The following is a 27,757-nucleotide window of genomic DNA, read 5'->3' as shown; positions in this document are numbered from 1 at the left end:
CGAGGGGCGGCCAGGCGGCTTCTGCTATGCGTGGGTGCCCTGGGGTCGCAAGCGTCGGCGGATGGTTCTTAGAGTCTGCAGCGCAGGTATGGGTGGTGGGGCGTCGACTGGATCTGATCTGGGTCACTTGACTGTGGTCGCAATGAGGCCGTCCGCCTGGAGTGGTGGACTAGCTTCTCGAGATGCCGGCGGCCCGGCCGTGCTGGTGCTGGTGTTGGAGTATGGAAGGAGCTGCTCGTGGTGTGGTGCTGATGTTGTGTTGGAGGATGGAAGGAGCTGCGTGTTCTTGACCCGTGTTGGATGTGGTGTTGGACCGTGTTTCCTCATCCCTGATGGGTTTCTCCGTGACAGTCCGGGTACGACGGCGAGGTGTTGCTGCGGCGGCGGTGTGACCCATCTGGTCAGTTAGGCCGTACTCCTGCGGGATGGGCAGGAGATGTGCGACATTTCAGATGAAAATCCTGCCTTTCTTCGGACGCCGACTAGGCTAGCTTGTGTGTTGATCCTGGCGAAGTCTCGCTGCCCACTCGCCGTCTCTTCTTAGACAATCAAGGGTTGTTGGGTGCGGTGCCGAGGAAAGTTCGGTGAAAGTTGTTGCTCTTTGGGATGACCGGTGTTGATCGAGACGCACCTTGTCGATCTGTTTAGGACAGGCACCTTTGCATTGTGTCTGTTTTTGTTCTGGTGGCTAATCTTTCGATTAGCTTGAGTGTGGTGTTTTTGCTACATTTGTATGTTTGCAACAAACATGTTGCCTCTTGTACTTGATTTCTGACTTCTCTAAAAACATGGTAGGTCTAGGCATATTCTCGAAATACTCTCGAAAAAAAAGCCATACTAAAAACTACTACTGCTACTACTAGTTTCCTTAACTACCAAGGCATGCAGCACGCTGCTGCTTGTCTTGATAACATGCAACTGCAAGAGGTAGACACGTTTAATGCTCACAATCTCCCCCTCAACCCGGTCGAAGGAGCTTGATGTCAATGATCCCGGTCTCTTGTAGCGCAGCTCTTGGAACTAGATGCGACTAAGTGCCTTTGTCGGGATGTCCGCCTTCTTGGGCTTTGTGTAGCCCATAACTCTGCTCGTGCTTTGCCACAAGAGGGAAGACCTCCTGCAAGTACTCACCCTATGCGCTGTACGTAACCCTTCGCAACGAAACGCACATTGTGCTTGATGATGGTGTCGTGCTCATACTTCTTGATTTCGGGTGTTGCGGTTGTCCCGCAGGCTCACCGGGAAGGACCCCTAGGCGTCGGAACCTGTGTGGAGTGCCAACATTGTTGTTGGCATCGAACAGGTCCGACCACATTGTTGACGCGGTCACGAACTGCCCGGCAACCACCTCCCTCATGGGCATCAGTGTTGGTGGGCTCGTAGTTCCTGACGTCAAACTGCTCGGGAACTCCCTTCCCGTTGCCATCGTATCGGACATCATGCTACCCGGAAACTCCCTTCCCGGGGATGACTTGTCGGACATCTAGAGTATTAAGTTCATAAAGAAAAGAGTAACGCCTGAAGCAAGATGACATGATGTAGACAAGTAAACTCATGCATGAATAAAACCCATCGTTTTATTCTTAATGGCAACAGTACAAATATGTGTCTTGTCCCCTTCTGTCACTGGGATATAGATCTCCGCAAAATTGAACCCATCACAAAGCACCTCTCCCATTGATAGGAAAATCAATCTAGTTGGCCAAACCAAATCAGTAGATCAGAGAGAAATACAAAGGCATAATAATCATGCATGAAAGAGTTCAGAGAAGACTCATATAATATTCATAGATAATCTGATCATAAACTCACAACTCAGCGGATCCCAACAAATACACCGCAAAAAGTGATTACATCGAATAGAACTCCAAGAACATCGAGGAGAACATTGTATTGAATATCAAAGAGAGAGAAGAAGTCATCTTGCTACTAGCTATGGACCCATAGGTCTGTGGTAGACTACTCACACATCATCGAAAGGGCATCAGGGTTGATGTAGAGCCCATCCATTGTCGATTCCCCCTTCGGCAGAGTACCGGAGAAGGCTTCTAGATTTGATCTCTTGAGAACAGATACTTGCGGCGGCGGAAAAAGTATTTCGGGTGGCCCTCTGATGTCAGGGGAATATAGAAATTATAGAAGCGGAATTAGGTCAAGAGGTGCCACGAGGGGCCCACAAGCCTGGGGGCGCGCCTCTCAAGCTTGTCGCTCCTTAGTTGCTCGTCAGTTCTTCTCCTGAACCTTCTAGGGTCTATTCTGGTATATAAAAAATTAATCCAAAGTTTTTTCTCCGTTTGGACTCTGTTTTATATTGATTTCCTGAAAAGCCCAAAACAACAACTCGCACTGGGCACTAGGTTAATAGGTTAGTCCAAAAAAATGATATATAATTGCATATAAAACATCCAAGATTGATACTATAATAGCATGGAACAACAAAAATTTATAGTTATGTTGGAGACGTATCAAAGCGGCAGTGCTGCGAAAAAAGGGGAAAGGAATCCGTTTCATGCGGAGCTGGGAAGGCCAGACATACAAAGAAAGGAGCCCTATGGAGGCCTCGGAGCTCGGGCACCCACGACCTCCGCCACGCTCGGGGGCTACTGACGTGGTCCTGTACCAGGAGTACCTAGTGTAAGGGGTCCGACCTTATCCTCAAACGAGGCTCACCAGGGCTGGAGGGTACCAGGAATCCCTAGACATCGAAGATGATGTGGGTGTTCCCCAAGATGGAGGGAGGCGGCCTAACCAATCTCACTGACTCCGTCTTGTAACCCTAGGCCTCTCCGGTCTATATAAAGGGAGGCTAGATCTTCATTCATCATCCAATCTCATATCCAACTTTCGGTAGATATCCCATACATTATTGTAGGCCTCTGCACAAGGTATCCCCTCACCATGAATAACAAGAAGAAGCGGGATGTAGGATATTACTCTTTGGAGGCCCAACCCTAGGTAAATTGTGTGTGCAGACTCTGTCCTGGTACTTCCGAGCTCTTCATGAACCCTACCGAGGAACCTAACGGGAATTTGCTCTATCAGTTGGCGCGTCAGGCATGGGCGGCGTTGATTGGAGAATGAACCCGGCATGGAGAAAGCAAAGAGGTCGGCTATCTCTGGCCAGGCCATTGCCTCACGATTGGCTCTTTCGAGCTAGTCACTGATGGATTAGGGCAGTTCCTTGACATCTCGCCCTCGCGTCTCGTCAAACGCGTGTACAATAAACAAGGGGCAAGCTTGAGGGGTTTACCATCGCCCCGGTCATCTCGCGTGGAGACGCATCGTGCGACCTCCGCAATGTTACGGTCCCTCTCACGGGACCTCCATGAACATGACCTTCACGACGAAAGATACACGTCGAAATTAGAAGCTCACATGGCGCGTGATCTACATGGGAGAAAACGCAACCAGCGAACGGTTAGCGTGGTCCCAAGAAATAGTGAACTTCGACCCGGAGATCTCCCCGAAGACGTCATACAACCGAGTAAGCACACCCTGGTGCTAGATCCAATCTTTGGGGGATGTCGCCTCCCACGCGTCCTGTTGGATGGTGTAGCGGCCTCAATGTCATCTTCATCGATACTCTAGAAAAGATAAAGATCCTGAAGTCCGGACTACAGAGGTCGGACGTGGGCTTCCACGGAGTGGTACCAGGCCGCCCAGTTCACCGCTTGGGGCGGATCGAGCTCGAGGTCCTCTTCGGAGACAAACATAACTACCGAAGTGAAGCCATCCAATTCGAGGTCGCCCCTTTAGAGAGTGGCTACCACACAATCTTAGGCAAACCCACATACATAAAGTTCACGGTGGTCCCATCCTACGCCTACTTGCAGCTGAAGATGCCATGCCCGAACAGCACAATCTCTCATCACACCCCAGCGCCACCGATACCCACCGCCTCAGTCACGTCCCGCACCTGCCATGCGTTAATCTGTCGTGAGCGGGAGCATGTGGATGGCTAGCCTGTGGACCGCCGCAACGCAGCTCGCTGCCAAGTCATGTCGTCGCCAAAGACGTGGCCCTGAATCCGGCAGAGTCTGACGGACAAGTCACCAGTGAGCTAGGTTGAAGAAGATCATGGGGGCTACTCTGCCTCAACTCCACACGGGAAACAATGGTGGTGGAACGGGTTACTCGGTCGGTGGCGGCGAGTTACTCGTTGGCGGCAGTGGGTGGCCAAAGCAGACAACGGAGGAGAGCCGGTAATTTTTGATAAGGGCAATTGGCCTCTTCCGCATGTGGTTTCCAGTTGGGAAACGTTCTGTTTCATCCGGCTGATCCACACGACGCGTAAGCCGGCTCGAGCGATCGACACGCGTCCCATGGCCTGGGCCCACGCGCAGCTATCACTCTTCGTCATCCCGGCGCAGCGAACCGCACAACCACTTGTTTTCTTCTCATCTCCCCTATCCTTCGTCTTCCTCCTCCTATTTTTCCTTTATCCTTTGCCCTCCCCTTCCTTTGGATCAGGGCAAACACAAGCAAGTCCACGACTGTCGCTGCAGCAAGCTTTCATATCTCCATTCATGTGCACCTTAAGGAGGAACAACATCATTTTTTTCTGCATCCGCTACTCCTGTCCGCTGCTGAAAATCAAAAGAACGGCCACCGCTCGCCCCAGTTGCTGCACGGGGCAACGACGGTCTCTGGAGGAAACGCGGGATGCTGCAATGGGGCAACCATCGAGGATGCAGCGCTCTCCGGCGGCTCGCAGGGCTGCGATAGTGGCTCCGGAAGCTACAATGGAGCGCTTACCGGCGACTCCCGGTGTTGCAACGGAGCTCCCGGCGCTGCAATGGAGTGGTCACCGGCGACTCCCAGCGCTACAATGGAACGCTCGGCGGCGGCTCCCGGCGCCGCAATGGAGCGGTCGCCGGCGACTGCAGGCGCTGCAATGGAGCGCTCCCGGTGACTCCTGGCGCTGCAATGGAGCTCCCAGCGTTGCAATGGAGCGGTCACCGGCGAGTCCGGGCGCTGTAATGGAGCGGTCGCCGGCGGCGACCCGGTGCTGTGATAAAGCACTTTGCCGGCGGCGGCTGTTGCACAGTTGCAGCACGCATGGCGTTGTAGCATCACCGGCGATCGACGGCCAACGGAGGACGCGGTCGGAGGCAAGCGGTGACCAACTGCCCCGATGAGAACTGAATGATGCTTGATTGGGTGAGGCGTGTCCTGCGGAGTGCGGGTGAGCGATGCGGGATCGGCAACGACCAAGCGACGGTTGTGATGGGCGCATCTAACAGCCGTGAGAGCGGCTTAAGTTCTCTTTTAATCACCCGAATGATTTGTAGCAGCCCCCTTTCCGGTTTTACCAAACGGCGGAGTGGTTGGTTTTTTTTATTAGGAGAGAGAAATTTAGCCTATTAACTAAAAATTAATTTAGGGATAGCATATCGCATAGCAAAACTGCTGGATCAAATTTTTTTTGGAATCTAGGTAGTTTTTAGGGAGTGCAAACAGTTTGGCTAGCTAATCTATTGGAGATGCTCTAATGGCAGTTTTTTTGGTATCTTTCAATTGCATATTGCCAAATTGTGAAATAAAAATCAGTGACCACCATACTGTTTGGTATATGTGTGTTGAATACTTCATACAGTGCTTATCGTATGAGTGGTGTGCAGAGAAAGCACAAAAAAAGGATGAAAATATAACATCTAAGTACACTATTGCAATACATGGACAAAACGTCTAAGCTTCCATTTGCAGAGAAACCAAAATCGTTTTTTTGGGGGAAAGGGGGTGGGGGGCAAACTCTTAGTGTGCTGTAAATGTTGGTATTTCTATTTGATCAACTATTTCTAATTCTAGTTTTGCATGTACACAATTTTTCTAACTCCAAGTATGTATATGTCCAATTAAAGCAGGTATCTCATTGTGGTCGATGATGTATGGAGCGTACCAACCTGGGAAGCTATCCGCAGCAAATTGCCAGAAAAAAATTGCGGCAGCAGAATCATTGTGACAACCCGGATAGAAACGGTGGCCAAGGCAGCTAGTGCCTCGGAATACTTTATCCATCATATGAAGCCCCTAGAACGAGAAGCCTCTGAGAAACTATTTGTCAAAAGAGTGTTTGGCTCCACAGAGAAGGGTATTTGTCCCAAGCAACTTAAAGCTACCATGGACAAAATTTTGAAAACATGCGGTGGGTTGCCGTTGGCCATTGTTAGCATCGCTAGCATTTTGGCAAGCTATAGGTCGGCCGAGGGCATGGAGATGTGGAAAAGAGTTTCTAGATCAATTGGATCTCAGATGGAGAGCCACCCTAACCTTGAGGGGATGAGGCGGTTGATTACACTCAGTTATGACTACCTGCCTCATCATCTCAAGGCTTGCATGATGTATCTGAGCATGTTCCCGGAGGATTATGTGATTGCCAAGGATAGGCTACTATACAGATGGATTGCTGAAGGTCTGGTCACCGAGAAGCGGGGGTTGACTTTGTTGGAGGTTGCGGAAGAATACTTCAACGAGCTGATTAGTAGGAACATGATTCAACTAGACAAACTTGTGTCCCTGCGAGGGGAGGTAGAGGGGTGCCGGGTGCATGACATGATCCTTGAGGTCATGGTGTCCAAATCCAGGGAGTCTAACTCTGTTACTTTGGTAGGGCGGCAATACGGAGGAATGACACATGGACATGGCAAGGTTCGCCGCCTTTCCATCCATGATAACAACCATGATGAGCAGCATCATGCAAGGCATGGCATTGAGGCGATGAAGCTACATCATGTCCGATCACTGGCCACATTTCAGCGCGATGGCCTCGGCAAGCTGCTGGATCGTTTAGGCGAGTTCAAATTGCTAAGGGTACTTGACCTGGAAGATTGCAAGGCCCTGCGAAACAAGCACATGAAAGATGTTTGCGGATTGTATCTTCTCAGGTTCTTGAGCTTGAGGCGTACAAACGTCTCAAAGATGCCTCGCAAAATTGGCAATCTAGAGCACTTGGAGACACTTGATATTAAAAGCACGTACATTAGGGACAACCAGCTGCCGCGAACTGTGACAAATCTGAGCAACCTAGAGTGCCTAATGTCCAGTTATTGGGTTCCCACGGGGGTTAGGGAACATGAAGGCGTTGCGCAAGGTGGACATGGGAGTTCTCACAGGTGAGGACATTAAGGTTACACAAGAGATAGGCGAGCTGCCGCAGTTGGAAGTGCTAATTAAGTATCGAAATCTTGCTTGAAGATGAGCCCAAAGAGGAGTTTTTGTGTGCACTTGTCTCCTCCCTGAGCAAGACAAGCGCTCTCCGATCGCTCCATCTGGTAAGCCAGTCGGGCAGTTTGGACTTTGTCTGTGACATCTCCCCGCCGCCACTCCTCCAACACCTTAGTTTGAGTGGCAGCATTCGCCAACTGCCCGACTGGATCTCATCACTCGTACACCTCACAAAGTTTAAAGTGGGATGGACAAAACTTGTTGGCGACCAGTTATTTGGTGTCTTGTGTAAGCTGCCCAACCTGAAGAGCATCCAACTGGGGAGAACTGGGTACAAAGACAGAGAACTGGTTGCACGCCCTGACACTAGTAGAAAAAGGGGCTTTTACCCCGGTTGGTAAGGGCCTTTTGTCCCGGTTTTCGAACCGGATGTCACCAACCGGGACCAATAGGCATCCACGCGTCAGCATTTCAGGGGCTGGGGTTTTTGTTTTTTTAAAGGGGGGTTGGGGGTTAATTTAGGTGTTTCATATATTGTGTTAGCTAGCTAATTAATATAGAGAAGTGTCCTTTCTTTTCTCCGTGCTTGGTCGACGCTACGTACTATATACGTATGGAGAGGACTAGACACGCTAGCTAGTAAGCAAATGAAGGAAACAGAAGATCGTCATGAACATATGCATACAGAGAGAAGTGATATCGACCACCTCTCCTTCTCCGAGAGATTGGTCGAACAACAAGTTCTCGTATATCTATCTGACACTACCGGCTACATATATACAATAATTATCTCTTATAATATAATCTCCTAATTAAATTGTAAGAACACAGGGTCCACATAGTATTCTCCGTTTTCAGCGATCATGTGGTCAAGGAAGAATGCCGCCAATTCCTCTTCAATTGCTCGCATACAATCTGGTGCTAGGAGTTCATCCCGCATCCGAAACATCTAATTTGAAGAAGGAGGTCAATACATATATATATGAATAAATGAAACTCGACACAAATGATGGTAATAAAATAAAATTGTGAATATTATTGCTTACGCACTTCATATTGTTCGTCAGAGTAACCCCGCTCACAGGTCGTGTGGCGGATAGACTCGCAAACGTAGTATCCACAGAAATCATTCCCTTGTTCCTACCACAACCACTTTACAAGAAATAGAGGTCAATGTAACTGATAAGCAAGCATGCTAAATGGTATTGATGAAACTAGCGCTTGAATCATTAGGAGATGTGCGGAACATGCTACTATAGTACTTACTTTCCGGTGTCTAAATTGCAGCTTCTTCGGCAGTCCCGGAGCTTTTGTGGTGAATTTTCTCCAAACCCTGCCAGACAAAGAAAACAATTACTTGATATCAGCAAATGAACAAAGTTGCTGATATGGTGGATAATGATCGATTTAACTTACTTCTCGAGCATTTGAGCCATGTCCGCATAGTCCTGGGGATCTTTTCGTCTCGAGTCTAAGACGGTTACTACTCCCTGCTCAAGCTTAATCTCTAGGAGAATATAGTGGAAGCTGCGCATGCATGCATAAGTCATCAATTACATTACCATAACCTGGAATAATAAGGGAAACCGAATATGCACAAGACAGTAACACTCACTTGAAGTTGTAAGGAAAGAATATTACATCTTTGTTTTGATTTAATACCAACGATCGTAGCAAGTTGGCCTCGGCTTCTTTGGCATGTTTTTCAACCGTATATGCATCTATGAGATTTGTGTTAATGAACCCAATATCACCGATTTGTCTTTTCTTCAATTCGGCGATCTTCAATCTGCATAATATAGTGAGGATAATTATAAATACATACAATGAAAGAGTTGACCTATATAGAGAGACTTAATGACAGAAGTACTACTACTTACAGACAGTAGCAAGTGATCGTTGATTTATCGAGGCCCTTTTGATTGAAAAACTGGAAGAACTCCTCAAAAGGAACATTCAGCAGTTCAATTCCAACGAGGTCATGCTCCGGTTTAACTCTCAGCGTCAAAGTATTCATCCCATCAGACTCTCTGCAGGTTTTCATGTACCAATCATGTAATCTTCGCATCATCGTTGTTAGAGATCTTTCATCTTTGACGAGAGGCTTCCCGTAATGGTATTTGTGTTCGTCCACCTCCATGATTTCATAATGTACATCGTCGGGCAGGTAATCTCCAAGATTGCTATAACCGGGCACAATCCTCGGATCACTAGCGACGATGTCGCTAGACACCTTGAGCGGGGGGCACGATTGGTTTGCTTGTTCGCCGAGCTGGGCAATTTTTTCCCAGCTCGTCGTTCTTTTAACCTTTGATTACTGACAGTACTTCCCGACCGCTCCGCTTCGACAAATGTCTTTGCAATAATGCGCTCATAGTTGCCTTTCGGCGGAGACTTTGGTGGTTTTGTCAGGGCAGCCAGAGTGCGCTTCGCTTTCACCGGATCTACCTTCTCCTCCGGAGGTGGATGTTTCTTTGCTTTGACCCCTTCAAAGAAGTTTGTCACTTCGTCTCGCACGATCTTCGCGTTCTCCTCCGGGGTCCTCTCGTATGGTAACTTCTCTGGAGTCTTCAGAGAAGGACCGAATCTGTATTGCCTCCCGCCTCTGGCAGCTGTACTGCTAGACGCCGGCAGAGCAGACGGACCGGTTGCGGCTGTCTTCTTTCCTTGCTTACGAGGCGGAGGAGAAGGACTACGACGCGCCGGAGCTGCCGGAGCGGCGGCAGGTCTCTTCCGCCCTTGCTGACGAGGCGGAGAAGGAGGAGGCTGGCTGCTCTGGCACGCAGGCGCAGGCGGAGAAGGAGGCGGAGTGCCGCCACGCGCCGGAGAAGGAGGCTGAGTGCCCTGATCACTCGCCGGAGGAGGAGGCAGCGGAGTGCCCTTACTCGCCGGAGGCATCCAGTTCGGAAGGTTAATGAGCTCCTTCTGCCATAGGCACGGAGTCTTCAGAGCAGAACCCAGCCGAGTCTCCCCTTCATCGGTAGGGTGGTCAAGCTGGAGGTCCTCAAATCCCTCCGTTATTTCATCCACCATCACCCTAGCATATCCTTCTGGAATCGGCCAGTAGTGGTAGGTTGCGCTGGGTTCAGGAGGTAAAACAGAGCCAACAGCCGCCTTGACTTTGAAGTTCTGCCATTGCGCCATAAGGTGGCAATGTTGAGACTCCGTGATAGCATCCACGGGGTAGCTAGGAGGAGCCGTCAAGACATGCTCCGGCTGAAGCAGCTCGGTGGAAGTCACGCTGCTTCTCCACTGAGATGGCGGGGTAGCTTCGGGGGTAGTTTCGGCATGTCGATTGCCGTCTCGTTCCTCTAGCGCTTGAACCCTTTCGTGCAGCTTCTGAATTTGGGTCTGCTCCACTTTTTTCCTCCTCTCCTGGCTTTTGTAACCGCCTGCGTCCGGAAAACCAGCCTTCCACGAAACGGAGCCTGGCGTGCCTCGTGTCCGTCCAGGGTGCTCAGGATTCCCGAGGGCCATTGTGAGCTCGTCGTTCTCTCTGTCTAGAACGAACGTCCCTTGCTGCGCTGCATCGATATAGTGCTGAAGCCTCTTGACTGGTATTCTCAAAAGCTCGTCCGTCCAAACGCACCTCCCTAATACAGGGTCCAATTTTCCGCCAGCCCCGAAGAACCAAGTCGGGAACGGTCTGGCCAGTTCATTGTCTGTGGTTCGATCCGTTTTTCAAGCAGATCATTCTCAGCCTTGGCCCACTTAGGCCGGGCTTTGAGGTAGCCACCTGACCCCGTGCGATGGTGAAGCTTCTTCTTCGCAGCATTCTTCTTGTTTGTCGCTGACATCTTCTTACTCTTTTCCGATGTCTTGTGGGCCACAAATGCGGGCCAGTGATCTCTGATCTTCTCATACCGGCCGATGAATTCTGGTGTCTCTTCTTTGTCGACAAACGTTTTCAGCTCATTCTTCCACCTCCTGAATGGGTCTGCCATCTTCTTAAGAGCATGAGACTTGATTAATTCCTCTTTAACTGGCTTTCCGGATCCTCCTCTGGCGGTAGGGTGAAATTTGCCTTCAGCTCAGTCCAAAGATCATCTTTCTGCATATCATTGACATAAGACACCTCAGGTTCTTCCCTCTTAGGCCTATACCATTGGTGGATGCTGATCGGGATCTTGTCCCTAACAAGAACCCCGCACTGAGCAGCAAATGCTTCCTTTGTCCGGATGGGTTCAATCGGTTGGCCGTCGCGCGCGATTGCTGTGATCTCAAACCTTTCATCCGAGCGCAACTTTCTCTTCAGGCCTCGTCTCTTTACCGAAGTTGTGCTTGCTCCGGAGGGCTAGAAAAAAGAAGAAAGACGAGAGTTAATTAATATGTGTACATACCAAAACAATGAATGCATCAATTATCTAGTCAGCACAGGCTTAACTAATATATTTATCTGGCTGGACTCTGTTCGGTCACCGGAGCCGTCACCACGGGCTCCTTCTTGCACCAGCATTGGGTCACCGGAGCCATCATAATCATGTCTTTCCTCCTCCACTCTTCGATCACCGTAGCCTGCTTCTTCACCCTGTTCTTCCAGACCATCATTGTCGTTAAGATACGACAAGATATCACCTTCGGCTAAGATTATGTCCCCCAACACCTCTTCTGCTTGCTCGTCTCGTCCGTGCTCCATTGTTTCTACAAATATTAAAACATGGCAATTATTACACAAACGTGACAGCAGGTGGATATATTAGTGCAAACGTAGACCTAGCTTATTCCGGGTTTGGGGTGGCCTCGGCAACGCTTCAAGGGTAAGGGCGCGGCGGGAGGGGGTAGGAGACCGACATTGTTTTTTTCTAGGGTTTGGGTGTCCTCGAGAGTTTTGGTCGAGCGAGAGGCCCGGGGGGTGCTCCCGTGGTATAAGTTATCACGGTCGAGAGGGGGTATAAATATCGACCGTCCATCATGTCGAAGTTATCTGGGAGGGAGTTATATATATCGACAACGACGACATACATACATGGGAAAATAATGTTATCGGGGAGGGGGTATATCGACAACGACATACCCGATAAAAAAATAAGAAGACGAAGAAGAAATAAAAAGAGGAGAAGAAGAAAGGAATAGAGGAGAAGATCGAAGAAAAAAAGAAGAATAAAAAGAGGAGAAGAAGAAAGGAATAGAGGAGAAGATCGAAGAAAAAGAAGAAAAGGAATAGATATATTTATCTATTTTTTCTTCTTCTCCTCTATTCCTTTCTTCTTCTCCTCTTCTTTTTCTTCTTTTTTCCTCTTCTTGTTTATTTCTCCTCTTCTTCTCCTTGCATCCTCTTCTTATTTTCTTTTTTCCTATCCTTCTTTTTCTTCTTCTTCCTTTTCTTGCTAGCTAGATTTTTTTTCTAAAAATGTAACTTTTGCATATATATAAAACTTTTTCTTCTTCTTCCTTGTTCCTTCTCTTCCTTCTTTTCCTAAATATATAAAAAATTTCTAAAAATGAAACTAACCTAAAATGGACTAAATCAGAGAACATATATAGATAAAACTTTTCTAAAAATCTATGTTTTGCATACATGAACATATATATATATACATAGAGAACACACATACATATATACATTTTTATAAAAATGCGAAAAACAAAAAATCTGAAAAGAGGACATATAATCAGATATACACACATACATATACTCACACATATACATATAATCTGGAAAAAAACATCATATATATGTGAAAAAAATAGGGAGGCAGGGGGCGGCGCCGGCCTGACCAAACGAGAGGTGCGGCGTGGTCGGGGCAGGGGCAGAGGCACGGCTCGCGTCGGGGTAGAGGGCGGCGACGGCAGCGTTGTCGGGGCAGGGGCGACGGCTGCGTGGTCGATCAGGGCAGGGCGAGGCAGAGGCACGGCGAGGGCCCGCGGCGTGGTCGGGGAAGGGGCGCGCGGCGTGGTCGGGGCGGGACGACGACGGCATGGTCGGGGCAGGGGCGGCTGCGTCGATGAGGCAGAGGGCGGCGACGGCGTCGACGGGGCGAGCTCGGGCAGCCTGGCGGCGTCGTCGGGGCGGGGCAACTGCAGAGATGAATCTGAAAAACGCTAAGTGTTTTCTTATATACTCAGAGCATTGGTCCCGGTTCGTGGCACCAACCGGGACCAATGCCCCCCTTTAGTCCCGGATGGTGCCACCAACCGGGACTAAAGGCCTCTTTTCAGCAGCCCAAAGGGCGGGAAGCGGCGGCCTTCGGTCCCGGTTGGTGGCACCAACCGGGACTAAAGGGGGGGCATTGGTCCCGGTTGGTGCCACAAACCGGGACCAAAGGGTGGCATTGGTCCCGGTTCGTGCCGCCAACCGGGACCAATGGCCTTGCACAGCGGCGTGGTGGTGGGAGTTTAGTCCCACCTCGCTAGCTGAGAGAGAGCCGCACCTGTTTATAAGGTGCGGTGCGCCTGAGCTGTCGAGCTCCTCTCTAAAGCAGGCTTACGGGCCTAACCTCTCTGTACATGCCTGTGGGCCTACTGGGCCTTCTGCAGGCCTGAATCCTGACCCATGGATGGGTTTCTAGTCGTATTCAGGCCGTGGTGGCCCAGTAGGTGGCATAATTTTTATTTTTTGCCTTTTTTTTGTTTTCTTTTTGCTTTATTTATTTTGTTTTGTTTCTACTTACAACAAAAAACTTATTTATTTTATTTTATTTTGTTTCTAATTACTTATTTATTTTACTTTATGATAATTCTTTTTGCTATTAAAGTTTCTAACAAAAAAAGTTCTTTATGAAAATTATTTTTGCTTTCAATGTTTTTGAACAGAAAATACTTCGATAATTTTAGTTGCATCAATTTTATATAATTTTAGTTTCAATAATACTAGAGGTTGCTTATAATGTTTTGAACAGAAAATCCTTTGATAATTTTAGTTTCATAATTTTATTTATGTTATTAATGTTTATTTTATTTTGTTTCTACTTATATATTTTATTAAAGTTTATATTATTTTGTTTCTAATTACTTATTTATTTTATTTGTTATTTTTCATGCACCATTTTTCATGCATTTACTGATTATTTTGAGCTATAAGACCCTAAAATTGAAAAGCATTTGAAATGAACTCTGAAAAGGTTGAAAGTTGGCATGGTATCATCATTTCATCCACATAGCATGTGCAAGAAAGTTGAGAGGGTTACGGCAAAAATGGATGCACTTCGTGTACAAAACGGACAATCTCTTTCGAAGTATCAGGATTTCATACGGAAACTCGTCTGTTACAAAGGGATTTTATTTTTCAAAACTTATTTGAACTCCTGACTTTTTATGTGTTCAAAATGCACCATTCAAAGCCACATCATCAATTTTCAACCCTTTCTGACTTCATTTGTTATTTTTCATGCATTTACTAATTATTTTGAGCTATAAGACCCTAAAATTGAAAAGCATTTCAAATAAACTCTGAAAAGGTTGAAAGTTGGCATGGTATCATCATTTCATCCACATAGCATGTGCAAGAAAGTTGAGAGGGTTACGGCAAAAACTAGATGCAGTGCGTGTACAAAACGGACAATGGTATCATACTCGTCTGTTACAAAGTTGGCATGGTATCATCATAATAGTTGCGGAAGAAAGTCTTCACTTTTTTTCGCCTGTGTCATTTGCTTATTGCGCGGTAACCATGGATAATCTTCATCGTTTATCAGGATGCTTGGGTCAGCCTTGACTTTGAAGGAGGAATTTCATAAAACTTTTCATGATCTTCAGACATGTCTGTCTCGCCCTCCACTCCCACAATGTCCCTTTTTCCTGAAAGACTATGTGGCGCTTTGGCTCATCGTATGATGTATTCGCTTCCTTATCTTTTCTTTTTCTCGGTCTGGTAGACATGTCCTTCACATAGATAACCTGTGCCACATCATTGGCTAGGACGAACGGTTCGTCAGTGTACCCAAGATTGTTCATATCCACTGTTGTCATTCCGTACTGTGGGTCTACCTGTACCCCGCCTCCTGACAGATTGACCCATTTGCACTTAAACAAAGGGACCTTAAAATCATGTCCGTAGTCAAGTTCCCATATGTCCATTATGTAACCATAATATGTGTCCTTTCCCCTCTTGGTTGCTGCATTAAAGCGGACACCGCTGTTTTGGTTGGTGCTCTTTTGATCTTGGGCAATCTTGTAAAATGTATTCCAATTTATCTCGTATCCTTTGTAAGTCAATACAGTCGAAGATGGTCCCCTGGACAACGAGTACAACTCATCACAAACAGTGGTGTCACCTCTGAGACGTGTTTCCAACCAACTGCTGAAAGTCCTGATGTGTTCACATGTAATCCAGTTGTCACACTGCTCCGGGTGTTTGGAGCGCAGACTGTTCTTGTGTTCATCGACATACGGGGTCACCAAGATAGAGTTTTGTAGAACTGTGTAGTGTGCTTGAGACCAAGAATATCCGTCCCTGCATATTATTGAGTCCCCTCCAAGCGTGACTTTTCCAGTCAGTCTCCCCTCATACCGCGATTTAGGGAGACCTATCTTCTTAAGGCCAGGAATGAAGTCAACACAAAACCCAATGACATCGTCTGTTTGATGGCCCATGGAGATACTTCCTTCTGGCCTAGCGCGGTTACGGACATATTTCTTTAGGAATCCCATGAACCTCTCAAAGGGGAACATATTGTGTAGAAATACGGGCCCCAGAATGACAATCTCGTCGACTAGATGAACTACGTCGTGCGTCATGATATTGAAGAAGGATGGTGGGAACACCAGCTCGAAACTGACAAGACATTGCGCCACATCACTCCTTAGCCTTGGTATGATTTCTGGATCGATCACCTTCTGAGAGATTGCATTAAGGAATGCACATAGCTTCACAATGGCTAATCGGACGTTTTCCGGTAGAAGCCCCCTCAATGCAACCGGAAGCAGTTGCGTCATAATCACGTGGCAGTCATAAGACTTTAGGTTCTGGAACTTTTTCTCTGGCATATTTATTATTCCCTTTATATTCGACGAGAATCCAGTCGGGACCTTCATACTGAGCAGGCATTCAAAGAAGATTTCTTTCTCTTCTTTCGTAAGAGCGTAGCTGGCAGGACCTTCATACTGCTTCGGAGGCATGCCGTCTTTTTCGTTCAAACGTTGCTGGTCCTCCCGTGCCTAAGGTGTATCTTTTGTCTTCCCATACACACCCAAGAAGCCTAGCAGGTTCACGGAAAGGTTCTTCGTCACGTGCATCACGTCGATAGAAGAGCCGACCTCTAGGTCTTTCCAGTAGGGTAGGTCCCAAAATATAGATTTCTTCTTCCACATGGGTGTGTGTCCCTCAGCGTCATTCGGAACAGCTAGTCCGCCGGGACCCTTTCCAAAGATTATGTGTAAATCATTGACCATAGCAAGTACGTGATCACCGGTACGCATGGCGGGCTTCTTCCGGTGATCTGCCTCGCCTTTGAAATGCTTGCCTTTCTTTCGACATTGATGGTTGGTCGGAAGAAATCGACGATGGCCCAGGTACACATTCTTCCTGCATTTGTCCAGGTATATACTTTCAGTGTCATCTAAACAGTGCGTGCATGCGTGGTATCCCTTGTTTGTCTGTCCTGAAAGGTTACTGGGAGCGGGCCAATCGTTGATGGTTACAAACAGCAACACGTGCAGGTTAAATTCCTCCTGTTTGTGCTCATCCCACGTACGTACACCATTTCCATTCCACAGCTGTAAAAGTTCTTCAACTAAAGGCCTTAGGTACACATCAATGTCGTTGCCGGGTTGCTTAGGGCCTTGGATGAGAACTGGCATCATAATAAACTTCCACTTCATGCACATCCAAGGAGGAAGGTTATACATACCTAGAGTCACGGGCCAGGTGCTGTGATTGCTGCTCTGCTCCCCGAAAGGATTAAGGCCATCCGCGCTTAAACCAAACCATACGTTCCTTGGGTCAGCTACAAACTCAGCCCAGTACTTTCTCTTGATTTTTCTCCACTGCGACCCGTCAGCGGGTGCTCTCAACTTCCCGTCTTTCTTACGGTCCTCACTGTGCCATCGCATCAACTTGGCATGCTCTTCGTTTCTGAACAGACGTTTCAACCGTGGTATTATAGGAGCATACCACATCACCTTCGCAGGAACCCTCTTCCTGGGGGGCTCGCCGTCAACATCACCAGGGTCATCTCGTCTGATCTTATACCGCAATGCACCGCATACCGGGCATGCATTCAGATCCTTGTACGCACCACGGTAGAGGATGCAGTCATTAGGGCATGCATGTATCTTCTGCACCTCCAATCCTAGAGGGCATACGACCTTCTTTGCTGCGTATGTACTGTCGGGCAATTCGTTATCCTTTGGAAGCTTCTTCTTCAATATTTTCAATAGCTTCTCAAATCCTTTGTCAGGCACAGCATTCTCTGCCTTCCACTGCAGCAATTCCAGTACGGTACCGAGCTTTGTGTTGCCATCTTCGCAATTGAGGTACAACCCTTTTTTGTCATCCTCTAACATGCGATCGAACTTCAGCTTCTCCTTTTGACTTTCGCATTGCGTCCTTGCATCGACAATGACCCGGCGGAGATCATCATCATCGGGCACTGGTTCCTCTTGATCTTCAGCAGCTTCCCCCCTTGCAGCATCATTGGGCACATCGTCTGGTTCCTCTTGATCTTCAGCAGCTTCCCCCGTTGCAGCATCACCGTATTCAGAGGGCACATAGTTGTCATCGTCCTCTTCTTCTTCGCCGTCTTCCATCATAACCCCTATTTCTCCGTGCCTCGTCCAAACATTATAGTATGGCATGAAACCCTTGTAAAGCAGGTGGGTGTGAAGGATTTTCCGGTCAGAGTAAGACTTCGTATTCCCACATGTAGGGCATGGACAACACATAAAACCATTCTGCTTGTTTGCCTCAGCAACTTCGAGAAAATCATGCATGCCCTTAATGTACTCGGAGGTGTGTCTGTCACCGTACATCCATTGCCGGTTCATCTACGTGCATTATATATAATTATGTGTGTCAAAAACCATTACAGAACATCATGAATAGATAATTAAGTGACCAAATTAATAGAAGTTCATCATCACATTAAAACCAAAGTACATACATAGTTCTCATCTAACAATATATAGCTCTCCAGAGCATCTAATTAATTAAACCATACATTGAAACTATGTAAAACATTTCAATGCGAAAACAAATGCGATCATAATCGCAACCAAGGTAACAATTGATCCAACGGCATAATGATACCAAGCCTCAGTATGAATGGCATATTTTCTAATCTTTCTAATCTTCAAGTGCATTGCATCCATCTTGATCTTGTGATCATCGACGACATCCGCAACATGCAACTTCAATATCATCTTCTCCTCCTCAATTTTTTTTATTTTTTTCTTCAAGTAATTGTTTTCTTCTTCAACTAAATTTAACCTCTCGACAATAGGGTCGGTTGAAATTTCCGGTTCAACCACCTCCTAGATAAATAAAATATATGTCACGTTGGTCGGCATATTTGTCATAAACAATAAATTAACCAAATAGTTATAAAAAGATAATATGTACCACATCCGAATCATAGACAGGACGAGGACCGACGGGGGCGGATACCAAAACCATCGCACTATGTAATAAGAAGGAACAATAAAAGTAACAAAATTAGACAAGTATCTATCTAAAGTAAGAATTTTTTTTCTTTCAGAAAGAAGATAAGAACAAGAGGCTCACCACGGTGGTGCTGGCGACGGGATCGGCGCGGGCGATCGACGGCGGTGAAGACGGGCACGGGACGTGACGGACCGCTAAACCTAGACAAATCTCGAGGAAAATGGAGATCGGAGGTCGAGTTTCGAGAGGAGAAAGATTAACTAGTGTGGCTCAGACATTTCATCGAACACCTCATGTGCATAGGAGGTGAGTTAGAGCACCCAAATGCCCTCCCCTCGCCGGCCAGAAAAAAAAGAGCACTGTGGAGTGCTCTGCTGTGGCGATGGGGTATATATAGGCAACTCATTGGTCCCGGTTCTTGGCACCAACCGGGACTAAAGGGGGGGCATTGGACCCGGTTGGTGCCACGAACCGGTACCAATGCCCCCCTTTAGTCCCTGTTGGTGGCACCAACCGGGACCAAAGGCCTTGTGCTGCCCCGCATCAAAAGTTTAGTCCCACCTTGCTAGTTGAGAGAGCTCGAGAGTGGTTTATAAGCGCTGCTGCGCCCACCCTCTCGAGCTCCTCTCAACTGCAGGCTTTCGGGCCTAACCGTTCTTTTTGCTTGTGGGGCCTACTGGGCCTTCCGCGGGCCTGAATCCTGGCCCATGGATGGGTTTCAAGTCGTATTCAGGCCGTGATGGCCCAGTAGGTGGCATAATTTTTTTCCCTGTTTTTTGTTTTCTCTTTTGCTTTATTTATTTTGTTTTGTTTCTACTTACAACAAAAAACTTATTTATTTTATTCCATTTTGTTTATAATTACTTATGTATTTTACTTTATTTATTTTATTTTTATTTATTTTGCTGCTGCTATTTTTATTTATTTTACTGCTGCTATTTTTATTTATTTTATTAAGGTTTATTTATTTTATTTACTATAGTTTATTTTATTTTATTTTATTAAGGTTTATATACTGTAAAAAATGAACATAGATGCGCCTATAGAGAAAATTCAATCTAAATTCATAATAAATTTCTATGAAATTTAAAGAAATTTACTCTGAATTTAGGTCAAATTCCCTGTATAAGGGCATCTATTTTCACTTTGAGAGGAGCTCAACAAGGCAGAGAGGGACGGGCTTATAAACCGGTGTGAGCGCCCTTCAGTTGGCGAGGTGGGACTAAACTCTGACCGCAACTAGGACCAACCCTTTAGTCCCGTTTTATGGTATTGAACCGGGTCTAAAGGGTGAGCCTTTGGTTCCGGTTCAACCCACCAACCGGGACCAATGGTGATGGGCCAGGAGCGAGGCCCATTGGTCCCGGTTTGTCCCACCAACCGGGACCAAAGGGGCCGGACGAACCGGGACCAATGCTCCCACGAGGCCCGACAGGCCCCTGGCCGCACGAACCGGGACCAATGCTTACATTAATCCCGGTTCAGTCAAGCTTTATGGTGACAAATTAAGGCAACCCAGCAATGGAACGTGCAGTGGAGCAGCTTCAGGCTCTCTCCACTGAGTCCAGTCAGATCAAAGTTGTAGCGGACTGGTGGTGAGGTGCGCGTCTTAATAAGGAACTGCTGCTCCTGTACGTTTTCTACGTACGGCCTTAATTAGTGTGTTTTTCCTTTCAACTGCATGCATGTGTGTGTAAATTCAGTTCAGAGTTGAGGCTGGATCGAGCAGCATTTGGTTATTCTATCGATTTGTATGTGTGTAACAAACATGAGTGCTATATACTGTATGTACGAGTATTCCGCACGATTTATAAATTGCCTCGTACTCTTGAGCATCATTCCAACGGAGCTGCTGCCTACAATTAACCTGCAGCCATCTCGTCTTCCTCTTGATCCTCTCATCCCCTGATGTCCCCGCGCCGGGCGCCGCATACACGTCTGGCACCTCCCGGCGCGCCTCAACACGGCGCGGGACTGCGCGCAGCTGCTGAACACCGACGCCATGCGTGGATCACCCCAGTGTGCCGGTCGCGCCGCACGGCAAACTCATGTTGTCCGCCGGCGATGTGTCCTAGCCGCCGTAGCGCCCTGAAATCAACCCCAGGCATGCTTGCCAGCCGCGTAGCCTGGCGATGCCCTCAGGCTCTCCATCGAGTTCTTATTTGAATCCTTTGGCAGCGAGTGGCTTCCTTGTTGAGCTCGACGTTGTACGCGCGCGTCGATACTAAATACACGCGCCAGGCTATGGGAGGTTGCCGGTGGCTAGCCAGGCTAGGCAATGCCCTCGGCTGGGGAGCTAGCCAGGCTCAAGGATTCATCAGGTACATTCTCTACACTGCAATTTATGCAAATTGCGTGGACATGGCCAGAGATATAGGAAGTGTTAAGTTTCAGCATTGCTTTAGGGAAGCCAACAGTGTTGCTCATGAAATCTCTAAGGATTGCTATTCCTCTAAAATTGCTGCTTGTAATTGGGTTGACGAACCCCCTAGCTTCTTATTCCTGTTCTTGTGAACAATATAACTTTATTTAGCAATCAATAAATAATCCCTCGCCAAAAAAGAGCATGCCATGAGCCCATGATGGCTTTCCCTCAAAAATAAAAATAAAAACGACCAATCGATCAAGCATGCTTCAGTTCAGTACTTACGCACAAAGGGCAGGCCACAACACTTTTAACATCTCTTTGGATATGAAAGCGTTGCTGCTCTGGGTCTGGTTTCAGAGTTGATGTCAGGCCACCATTTCAACCAACCTAACAGGATCTATATATCTAACTGGTCTGTCTATAGTTGTTATAGCGAGATTGGGTTGTTCTGTTTCACTTAACAGCACTGTGATCTATCCTAATGTCCAGAAAGTTCACGGGCTAGAAATAAGGAATCAAGCCTTTTATCATTCTCCCATTGAGAATTTAATTCGGTCCATGCTATTGTAGAAGAAACAAACATTTCAATTTGGCATTATTCCGTGTTGGAAGCCTCCAAGTGAATTCGTCCTAGATGCCTAATAAAATCCATTTGATTATGTGAGCAGTTTGCCAAAGATACAAAATATTTCAGAACACGGAGTAGCTGTCATGGTCGAGACGCTTGGAATTGTGCTTGACCATCCCAAGTCTGGATCCTTCCCGCACCACCTCCACGCCGGTGAGCAGGACCACTGTGTCTACACACTCGGTGCCACTGCCCCATCCGTCCATTTCCATGACTTGGAAGCTTCTGTGGATACAAAACCTTCTTTCCCCGAGGTACGCCACGCTGTGGTGCTGCAAGCTCCAGTTTGGCAGTGGTTCGACGTCCTCCCACTCATGCTGCAACACCGGGGCTGAGCCGTTCGTCCTCATGGCGCCCAAGACATCCACGGCGCAAAAACGGTCGGACTTGTTACCATCAATGCCGAACAGGATATTGTTGCCAAGCTCTGGGACGTGCAGGGCACGGGACGAGAAGGGCAGCCTCGAGCAGCCGGCCTTTGTCCACTCGCCTTTGTCCACTCCCCCGGAGTTGGAGGAGGAGCCAGAATCTCTGAGCGAGACGCAGATGGTGGTGCTGCTGCCACTAGAAGCATCTTCATTGCCGTCGTGGCCGTGAAGAAGTGCATAGGACTCAATGGAGATGGAGCTTTTACTTCTGCCATGGCCGACGCCGAGGGGTGCGGGAGGTGGGAGCGCCCGCCAGTGCCATAGGTGCCTGTCATTGCACGCAAACAGGCGGAACCACGGCGAGTCGGGGTCGCCGTAGACGAGGGCCTCGAAGCTGCGGCCCGCGCCATCCATGACGTAGAGGGCCCCGGGGTCGGCGGCGTGGGTGACGAAGGAGATAGGTTCCGACCTTTTGGGCTCATCGAGCCTGGGCATCATCTGGATAGTGGCAGCGGCGGCGTTGTAGAGCGCGGCCATGCCGTTGCTGTCCATGCAGAGGATCCTTTCCTCGGCCCCAGCGGTGCCGCCGTAGAAGGGAAAGAAGTCAAGCATCCCCGTGCTACCGCCCGGGTGGGAGGATGCCTTGAACCTGAATTTGGGCGTGGCCACCCGCAAGACGTCGTAGTCCTTCTCCGGCGGCGCCGACGTGCCATCGCAATCGTCGTCCGATGACGCCGCCGCCGTGCTCTTCCTCGGCTTGTCCTTCGCCTTGGCAGCCGCCGCTCGTTGGATCTGGTGCCGCTGTGCCTCAGCCGTGGAGGGGTAGAAGAGGTGTTTGTTGGGGTTGGTGATGCGGCCGAGCGACCCTCCGTCGTAGTATTGGCCAATCGCCACGTTCAAGAACCGTCGCGCCTTCATATCGATCTGCTCATTTTCTCCCTGTAATTCCCTCGGGACACACGGATGACAGATCCATCGGAGAAGAAAAAGTCGAAGGTAGACGAACGAAGCGGCGGCTAGCTAGCTAGGTCATCTCTGGCGCATATGGGTTTTAAGCAGGTACACTTAGGTTTATATGGTGACTACATTTTATGTTTGTGTGCGTGCGTGCATGGGCCGGCCTGTTATCAAGTAGCACGATTTGAAACTGGGCTATACGTGCATCTTTTTTTTTTGAACATCAGGCTATACGTGCATCTTTAAAAATATAAGTACATCTTCGGATACAAGAATTCCTGCAATAGCAGAGTTGAATACTCTCTCAAACCAAAGGATTTTCGTATAAAATTTGGAGGCTTCAAATGCTTAGGACTTGATTTTATGTCGGTCATTCAAGTCGTAAAAATCACGGTTCAACGCGCTACGCAAACGGACCGGTGTGCATTTCATGTCTGCTACGACCCATTTTCATGCCCTCCAACTTGAGAATATCTTCTTTCTTTCGTATGGCATGCGCTGATTATTGTATTTCTTCTTATTTATCTCTGCTCCTCGGGTCATCTGAATACTAGCCGACATGCATTGATAATATAGATATAAGTAGATCTTTAGATTTACACGGGGAGAGGTTTTTATTAGTCACCTAATTTTAACTGAAAGTAACTTGTAACAAACACATAAATATGGTATCCTAAGTATCTAAGAGATTCATCTTCACTAACTTAATTATCTCAACTTGCAAGCATGTTACCTCACTATACAGTCATGAATGGGAGAAGGCCCACCTCAAGTTGCAAGCATTCATGGAGGAAAAACCACCAAAACATTCAACCATGCATGAAAAAAAAAATTCCATTCAACTATTCTACTTATGTTCAATAGATATTTTACAACTATACATAATCAAATATAATAAGTCATATGTATTTTCAATTTTGCTTCTAATGTTATCAACCCAAATTTTTATCAACTGATTCTCATAGCAACACACGGGGTATTCTCTAGTTGAAATAAATACTCTCCAAATCAAAGGATTTATATATGATTTCTTGAGGACTAGAATGGTTAGGAACTTTTGCAATGTGGGTCGTCTGATTTGTATAATTGACTTCTATAGAATTTTTTATAAAGATTCATTTGGACAACACCCATATGAAATTTTTGCATGCATTTAAACCTTTTGAAAGAATTTTTATGTGATGCAAACAAACAAAACCAAATCGCTCAAAGAGCCCTAGAAGAGTCATATTCTTACTATGCTAAAGATGCATGCTCAAGCATAGCATAAACTATTATATATTTCTATATCACGTAGTCGATGCAAGAGTCAAGGCGTTTGGACTTGTGCTTGATCATCTGGAGCCCGGATCCCACGCGCAGCACCTCCACACCGGTAAGCAGGACCACCGTGCCGACGATTTCCCAGTCTGATGAATATGCACCCTGGCCGATGATGTTGAAGCTTCTGTGGATGCAAAACCTTCCATCCCCAAGGTACACAAGGCTATATTGTGTTGGATGCCAACCAGGAAGTGGGTCGACGTCCTGCCATGCGTGTCACAACACAAGAGCTATGTTCATCTTAGTGCCAGAGACGTCCACGGCGCAAAAGCGGTAGGGGTGCTCGCTCTCAATGCCAAATAGGAGGTCGCCGCCAAGCTCGGGGACATGCAAGGGCGAGAAAAGAAAGGAAGCACCAAGTCGCCGGCCTTCGTCCACTCGCCGATGCCAGAGCAGATGTCGAACCAGTAGGTGCGCGGACAGCCGACAGAGATGTATACGGTGCCGCCCCCATTTTGACCATGGACGAGGGCATAGGTCTGAATAGGGTAGTTGTCGTTGGCCGGCGGCGGAGGGAGCTGGCGCCAATGCCAACCCTGCCAGTGGGCCCTCCTGTAGGGCGACGGATGGGGGTCGCCATAGACGAGGGCATCAAAGCTGCGGCTCTCTTCATCCATGATGTAGAGCACGTTGGGCCGAGTGGGGTCGTCGGCATCGGTATGGGTGACGTAGAAGAAGACTGGCTCGCACCACCCACTGTGCTCGATGAGGCCGGGCACCATCTCGATGGTGGAGGCATCGGCGTCGTAGAGCGCGGCCATGCTGGACTCATCGACATAGAGGAGCCTGCCCTCGCCCCCGCCGGCGCCGCCGTAGAAGGGAAAGAGGTCGACCTTCGTGCCGCGGCCGCCAGGGGGATTGGAGGGCTTGAACCTCAGCTTAGGCTCGGGCAGCCGCAACACGCCTTCGTAGTTTTCCTCAAGCACCATTGGCGTGCTGTCCTCCTCCTTCGCCTTCGCGGCCGCCGCCGCTTGCTGGATCTGGTGCTTCTGCGCCTGGGCTGTGGATGGGTAGAAGAGGTGCTTCCTGGGATTGGCGATGCGGCTCAGCAAGCCGCCGCCGTATGTGTCCACCGCCATGTTGAGGAACCGCCGCGCCTTCATCTTTTTTTTCCTTCGATCGGTGGAGAGATGAAGAAGGCGGCGATGGATCCAATCCAATACGTGCGTGCTTTTTTTTAGTAATCGTGCGTGCTTTTGGCGGACCTGTGCTATGCGTATGGGCCAACCCATAATTACTATGACCATGGGCCGTCTATTTTCTTGCGAGTTGGCCCGGTCAAGTCGGCCGTCGGGGAGGGCCTATTCGGCGCCTTCAGCGCCGCCGAAGGCAGCTGGCGCCTGCGGCAGCGCCTGCTGGGCCGGCCCACGAACGTGCACGTAGAAGAAATTGCATTATTGCGCCAAAAAAAAGTGGCTATCTGTGAATCGAACTCGCGACCTCACACTCGACTTCGAGTTTGGCGAACTGGTACACATAAATGCTGCTAATGATTCACTTCAGCGCGAAATGATTTAAGAACCAATTTAGCAGCGCTACTTATTGTACATCCCCTCGCTTAGATTTTGACGTATTTGAAAACATTAATGAAAATGTGAATGTATGGAAAAACTGTGAACAAATTTGGATAGTTGACGAACATTCATAAAAAAGTTGGCCAATGCAAAAAGTGTTCATGTATTAAAATAAGTTCATGAATTCAAAAATAAAAGTTCATGAAATTGAAAACAAAAGTGCACTAATTTAAAAAAACAGTTCACAACAATGAAAAATGACCATGAGTTTGAAAAAATTTCATTGAACTTGGAAAAAAGTTCACTAAATTTGCAAAAAGTTCATCGAATTTTAAAAAAATTCATCAACTTTTCCAAAAGAGTTCATCGGATTTAAAAAGAGTTCATCGAATTTGGAAAAAAGTTCATTGAATTTGCAAAAAGCTCATCGAATTTTAAAAAAATCATCAACTTTTCGAAAGAGTTCATCGGATTTAAAAAAGAGTTCATCGAATTTGGAAAAAAAGTTCACTGAATTTGACAAAAGTTCATCAACTTTTCAAAAAAATTGATCGGATTTAAAAAGATTTCATCGAATTTGGGAAAAAGTTCATTGAATTTGCAAAAAGTTCATCGAATTTAAAAAAAGTTCATCAACTTTTCCAAAGAGTTCATCGGACTTAAAAAAGAGTTCATCGCATTTGGAAAAAAGTTCACTGAATTTGCAAAAAGTTCATCGAATTTAAAAAAAGTTCATTGATTTTGAAAAAAGTTCATCAAATTTTAAAAACAGTTTATCGGATTTGAAAAAGGTTCATCAAATTTGAAAAAATGTTTATCAATTTAGAGAAAAGGTTCATGAATTATAGAAACGCGCATTAAAGAAAACAAAAAGAAGAAACAGAAAAAGATAAGAAAAAATGTAAAAGATAAAGGACGATGAGCCCATTCATCCCGCGGGCGGCCTTGTCCTGCAGCCGCTTCAACTGGGCAAGCCGAGCCGGTGAAAGTGCTGGTGACGAGAAGCATGAATATAAAAACAAAACTTAATGTGGATTTTTCGTTTAAAACATGCAGAACTTTGAAAATTGGTAGGCAAAATGAAAAGGCGGCACCAGGACCTGAGTGCCCCCGCAGTTGCATGCTTTAAATCCTCGTCCTTATATGTCTGCTCCTTTGGGGCATTCAAGTACTATAGACATGTGTTAATTACAGAGATAGAAATAAGAATTGCTAAAATAGCCAAGATGGAAATATATCTAGGAAGGTGTTCATAGATCATTATCAGTCCACTAATTTTCAACTGGCGGATAATTATATTGGTGTATCAAAATAAATAGAAGAGTTGTTACTGCTATGAATTAAGGTGCATGCAGATGTGGATGCTGTCAAGAAGTACTCTAAGATTCAGAGCACGGAGACGGAGTTGATGTAGCTAGGTGTCGAGACGTCTGGACTTGTGCTTGATCATCCGCAGGTTGGGTCCTTCTCGCACCAACTCAGACTCCGGTGAGCAGGACCACCGTGTCAACACACTCCTCGCCGCTGCCCCATCCGTCCATTTCCATGATGCCGAAACTTCTGTCCATTTCCATCCCCGCTTCCGCCCTCGCCCGTGCCACGGTAGAAGGGCAAGAAGTCGAAGCTCGTCATGTCGTAGTAGCCTGGGAGGGAGGAGGGCTTGAACCTGAGGCTGGGCGCGGGCAGTCGCAAGACACCGTCGTAGTCCTCCTCCGACGTGCCCTCCTTCTCCTGCGCGCGCCTGGGCTGTGGATGGGTAGAAGAGGTGCTTCCTGGGGTTGAAGATGCGGCTCAGCGCCCATCCGTCGCGGCATCCCCCCGTCACCACGTTCAAGAACCGTCGTGCCTTCATCTTTCCCACGAAGCAACCAGCCACGCGGCGGCTAGGTCATACTA

The 27,757-nt window shown here is 47.5% G+C and overlaps 1 pseudogene; it reads left to right on the top strand.

The window, feature by feature from the left end:
• Positions 1 to 88: 88 nt before the first annotated feature.
• LOC123142824 (disease resistance protein Pik-2-like) lies at positions 89 to 21,576 on the top strand (annotated as a pseudogene).
• Positions 21,577 to 27,757: the final 6,181 nt, after the last annotated feature.

The sequence above is a fragment of the Triticum aestivum genome, chromosome 6D, assembly GCF_018294505.1.
Source record: "Triticum aestivum cultivar Chinese Spring chromosome 6D, IWGSC CS RefSeq v2.1, whole genome shotgun sequence".
Taxonomy (NCBI): Eukaryota; Viridiplantae; Streptophyta; class Magnoliopsida; order Poales; family Poaceae; genus Triticum; species Triticum aestivum.
The sequence above is the reverse complement of the archived record's forward strand: the minus strand, read 5'-3'. Positions and strand labels throughout refer to the sequence as shown.